Source organism: Electrona antarctica (genome assembly GCF_951216825.1).
Source record: "Electrona antarctica genome assembly, chromosome: 11".
In the NCBI taxonomy this organism is placed as follows: Eukaryota; Metazoa; Chordata; class Actinopteri; order Myctophiformes; family Myctophidae; genus Electrona; species Electrona antarctica.
Genome location: NC_136792.1, coordinates 21,295,648 through 21,301,647, shown reverse-complemented (window position 1 = coordinate 21,301,647; position 6,000 = coordinate 21,295,648).

The window sequence follows — 6,000 nt, the reverse complement described above, 5'->3', positions numbered from 1 at the left end:
AGCTACTCCTCGACCATGGGATTACATGAAGGAGGGCATCGAACCAATCACATAGCCGCTTCAGTACAGCGTCACCTCAAATGTCGTGTGATTGGCTCTGCATGGAGCCTCTCGCGAGCAGTGCTTTGATTGGTTAGTATCAGTAACAGTCCACTGTAGAGATTCTCTGTTATGTTATGTTGTATAAACATAATAGTTTACAACTTAGTCTAGGCTGGCAGATGGACACCCACCACAACTCTAAACGAGTTTGATGTATGCGTTTACAAATACACAGACTATATTGTGTATTAATTAATATACTATTACAAATTAATCTAAAACTCATTAGATCAGCTAAAATCGGTTGCCAGACAACAACCTAGCCAATCACAGCGCGGTTGTTTATCTGACCTATGCTACACTCGTGACTCAACTCAACCTATCACAAAGTTTATTAATCACGCTTATTACATGACTCAAACACATTTTCCCCCAGTTGTCATTGGACATTTTAATTAAGAAAGTACTGTCCATCCATGTTCATCAGGTAGCCTACGCACCATGGCTTGGCCACTACCCAAAAGAGGAATTAACTGAGGCTCTTTCAATCTTTTTTTTATTTTTTATAAACGGCAAACACGTGCTGTTTTGACAAGGCTAAAAGTGAATATTACATTTTCATTTGAATTATGGGTGCACTTACTGCACTATGCTTCCATATATAATAATGTAGGCTACATTACTACATTTAGTTATTACATGGGCAGACGCCGACGGTTTGAAGTCCAGACTGACTTGTACAGTCAACTGCCATGTCATTACACATACAGTACCTGTAGGGGGCACATGAGTACAGATCTTAGGTACAGATACGTTATCAGCATAGCAACAAAACAGAAGCAGGGCAGGCATTTCAGGGAGGCCACGAAGGCCATGGCTGTGGTTCAAGTGGTTGCCCCTCAGTTTGGCCTTGTGCCCCTCAAAAAATAGCATGCCCTGAGGCCACAGTGGCCTTAATGTCCCAGCTGACTGTACTACTTGCTGACTGTACTGTAATTGTATTGATACATTGTGCTGCCTATTTTCCCGTTTTTGAGGGGCGCTATACAGCTTTTGTCCCCACAAAAATGTCCGCAACACAAACATTAACAATGAAGGGAAAATGTACGTAATCTTGTCCCCTCTCCACACGTCTCATATTTGCCATCGACAATGAAAGGAGAAAGTAAGTCAAATGTCTGCCAAATATGACGTAAACGGTAAATTTGTGGCAACAAGCATTCTGATTGGCAAGTATGAGATATATGATGATGTACGGTGATAAGCTAGCGCCGCTCACTTCACACGGGTGTGATTTTGAACTTGTTTTTGATTGTTTATACTAGAGTGAGTTTGGAAATTCACACTGGAGTACCCCCTTCTTGTTTGTTTATTCAGTACACTGGGCGGGTTGTCGTAAAAAAATCTGGTGTGCTGCGCCCCGGATGTGGTGTGCCCGCACTGACTGACCCTACTCAGAAGTTGGGGTTGTTCAGTATGAGTGCGTCAGGTGTCTCGAGCACTCAGCTAGCAAGGCAAGCATTTAGTACATCACCATCATTTACCTTGGCCCTTGTTTTTACTGGTTAAAACGACCATTTTGAACTGGTCATTCGTAAATAAACCACACTCGGTGCGTTGTGACGTGACCGCCCAGCACACTAAAAAAACAGAGCACATTCCTGCTGCGAATATCCGAACGCACCCTAGTCTCCATTGTACAGCATCTTGTAACATTGCTTCGAAAGGTGCTTTATGAATAATTGCGAACCAAGTGGGCACTAACTATAGAAGCTGGCCAAAACTGTCTGTGTGTCACGCTGTAACACCACCCGCCCGCCACCAGAGGGCAACTGAAATTGGAATGATACAGAGGTGTGTGTGTGTGTGTGTGTGTGTCAGACTGCCACAACATCTTTGTTCGCTTCCCGCGTTTACGCGTCTTACTTGTATGTACTTACTTACTTTCTCCTCTGTCTCTTTCTTGTCAATATGTAGACACTCACCAGTGTCTCTTTCTTGTCATGTAGAGTCAGACGTAAACCAATCCAGTGACTTTGATTGGTGCAGGGCTGGATCAGATTGTAAATACTGCATCCTTAACCCATAAATTCAATTAATTATTTCAATGGATTTGTTTGATGGCCTTCCTGCCCTGGCATTTGGTCTTTGTGCCCTCAAAAAAGGCCAAAGGCCAACAAAGGCCAAGTGGTCTTGCCCCTAAAATGACGAAATTCCAGGCCTTCCTAGGAGAAAATAATCTGATGCAAATTTATTTATTCAACAAGGTAAAAACATTGAACTTCATACAATGTTCATCGGATATGGATAACAAAAAAAAGCATATTCCCAAGTGAAAACAATTATCCAAATAATTAAGAACCAATGAGGAGAATGGGGTGAGTGTGCGTGTGTGTGTGTGTGTGTGTGTGTGTGCGCATGCGTGTGCGCGTGTGAAAACATATTTTCCCATCTCAGGCTTTCGCACTTTGACCCAAAACCAAGACACAGCAGTTCGCCCGCAGGCTGGATTTATTTAAAGGCGATCGTCAGGTAAGAGTTCAGAGAGGTTTAAATATAACATAAACAGTCTTTTATGTTATGTCTTTTATGTGGAAACCCACAGGGTCGGCATGGGTTTCCAATACCTATCGAACAGGATGCCGTCCACGCCGGAGGGGTACAGGTAGGTTGGGCACCACTCCAGCAGGCACCACGGCTGTTCCTCTTGGCGTTTGGACTTGAACTTCGCTGACCGGATATCTTTTCACATCTCCATAGACACAGGTCACTGGGACTGTCTCTCTGGTGAGAGAGTCGGTGGTGGTGACCATCCTTTGTCCCGCCCGGGCCGTTCCTCTGCAGGGGGTCTGGACGGCTTGCGGCGGGTGGCTTTCATCATTTCGGTGCTCACCTGGTGGTTTTCTAATAAAGCTATCAATGCCTCAACCGAGGTGGGGCTCACCTGTGAGGCATATTTACGGGCGTCTGGTGGGTGGCAGGGCACAAATACATTTATCAATGACCATTCTTTCTACATACCCTGTCAGCCAGCTGGTGGTGAGGCGCATAAGTGCGACAACTTGAGGGTGGGGAGACTGGTTGGCTTGGAAGTTCCAGTTATGGAAGCGTTGGGCTCTAGCGGGGAGGCTCTAGTGGGGAGACTGGCCAATATGGCATTCTTTCATTTTCTAAAGTCGCGAGCATCGGCCTCACCGAGAGAAACGGTGCCAGGATAGTCCCCCAATCAGCCACCGGCCAGCGCTCATGGGCCGCCGTGCACTCAAAAAGCTCTAAATATGCTTCCACATCATCAGCGGGAGATAATTTAGTGAGCACGTCCCCGGGTGCTCGAGTGGCTTGTCTTTCTCTAGCTACGCGGTGTGCGAGCTCCTGTACTGCTGTTTGTAGATCGGTCTGGCTCTTTAAGAGAGCGGTTAGCGCTTGGGCATATTCCATTCTTTCTTACATTTGGTGTGTTGTTAGGATCAGTGTGTCGGGGTTCAGAACTCAACTGGCCGTTTGGACTACAGTCAGTGAGTTCATGTTGTGCACATCGGGGCAGGATGACGACGACCTCCAAATGGAGGTATTAAGTGAATTTGAACTTGAAGACATAGACAAGCATCCACTTTTCTGGAAGGAAATTCTGTGAGTGGTGTTGCCAGAACTTCAGCAGCAGCAGATAGCTTCTGTCTGGATGCTGAATCCAACACCAAGTTCTCAGTCTGGGTTTCATTCTTCGAGATTTACAATGAGAACATTCATGATCTGCTGGAACAAGTTCCCAGTGGAATCAGCAGGAGAACGGTTCTGCAGCTGTCTCAGGATAAACATGGAAACTCCTTTGTCAAAGATCTGTGTTGGGTGCAGGTGAACACGTCAGAGGAAGCCTACAGGGTAATGAAAGTCGGCTAGAGGAACCAGAGTATCTCTGCCACCAGACTCATATGTCCAGCAGGAGCCACAGCATCTTCACCATTTGTGAACGTACTTAAGTTCTCCGCCATCGCTCAGAAGGTTGTGTTGTTGAGGCCCGTCGAGCCCTCAGTCGCCACCCAGCGGGCGTCCAGGGAAGTGTCGATGCGCATAAACAATGCGGTCGGCAACCGAGGGGGAGGGACACCATCGCCTGGGAGAGATCCAGCTGCCTGGAGGATGAGGAGGAAGACTCCATCTGCCTGGAGGATGAGGAGGAAGATGAGGAGGAAGAACAGGAGGAGAGTGTGATGGAGAGAACTGTTGTGGGACAAGGAGACGACGGCCACGGAGGTCCAGCATGACCATGCCGCAGTATTTGCCAGCATCCACCTCGTGTTTGATGTGGTCACCAAATAGAGGAGGCATGTGTCAGTGGAGTGGGATGTTCTGAACCCAGATTGGAATTCGTACATTAGGTTTTTAGTGGCAAGATACTTTTCAACCTATTCATAGACTATTTTTCCGTCACTTTCGAGATGGAGCTAAGAATAGAAATAGGGCGGTAGTTGCCGGGGTCTAATTTGCTCCCTTTCTTGTGCAGGGGGGTTACTTAGGCAAGTTTGAAATCTTGGGGGACCTGTCCCTGTTTGATGGAGAGGTTTATTATGTGGGTGATGATTGGAGCTATAGAGATGGCTGAGTCTCCAGCGGAATATTGTCATGGCCAGGGGGGAATATTGTTGGGTTGTAGGGCACTCAGTTTCTTTAGTACCTCATCAGTTGATTACCATTACCAGTTTAAAATAATCTTTACAAACACCTTCTGTAGAAGGTTTTAATGTGCTCTACACCAAAAAGCCAAGAGTGGGAGGGCAGTTTGTTAACCAGCGTTGTTGTTTGTAAAGAAGATGTTCAAGTAGTTGGCCACATCAAGCTTGTCAGTGATGAGAGTGTTGTTCGATTTTATGTTCATGTTTGTAAACCTGGTTTTCAGTTTCTGACCGCAGCCTAGTTGGTTGTTGAGTAGCTTCAGCTCCCGATGATTGTTTTTGTTTTCCTCAGCTTTATCATTGATAAAGTTTCTTTTAGCGGATTTGGTCATGGCAGTAACAATGTTTCTTAGCTTGTTTCGTCGGGTTTTTAGGTTGTCCAGTTGAGCTTGGATATCACTGTCGAAGCGCTTGGCAAGCTTTGACTTGCATTTTAGAAATTCAGAGCATTTTTTGTCTATGGCATTCATTGCAGTCAGTATGTCCGAATGTATCTATTGCTCAGAGTGGGTTTTGACCCTGATGGTTCTCAAAGGAGCCATGTTGTTCGGTGCTGATGTAAATTTGATTTTGAAGCCAAGCCATGCTTGGCCATGCCACGACAAGTGTGCTCTTAAGCTCATCGGACCAATCCAGACTCTCCAATTCTTGGTTAAAGACCTCACTAGAGCATAGGTTTTGAGGAGAGGTCCCTAGACTGCTTTGTGACTTAAAACTTAAGTTTTAGTTTTTTGCGGGTACAGAATATTATAAAATGATCGCTAAGCCCACATACAATAACACCTTTCTTGGAGATTCTGGAGGTCAGAATGAGATCAATGACAGTTTGAGTAGAATCACACACTCTAGTGGGTTGGGTAATTAACTGGCTGACACTATGCAGATCACAAAACCTACTAAATGGCGCCTCTTTATGTTGTACGTCTGTATTGAAACCACCAATCAGGATTTACTCTGCACCCTCCACCTCAGCTAAGCATCCCTCAAGAATATCATAGAAGCCTTGCTGGTCAGGAGGTCTGTAGACTGTGCCAACTATTACTGATATAGCATTTTTGAAAATGAATTCAACCCACACAGTTTCAATTTCATCATGCTGCAAGTCAGTACGGGTAATGAATTCAGTATCTTTGTGCCGTTTGTGGATATACATGCAAACACCACCCCCATTCCGGTTTCTATCATTTCTGACTATGGAGTAGTTCTCAATTTCAATATCAACGTCCCTGATTGATTCATCTAGTTTGGTCTCAGAAAAACACAAAATGTTTGCCTTGCCGTTAAGGAA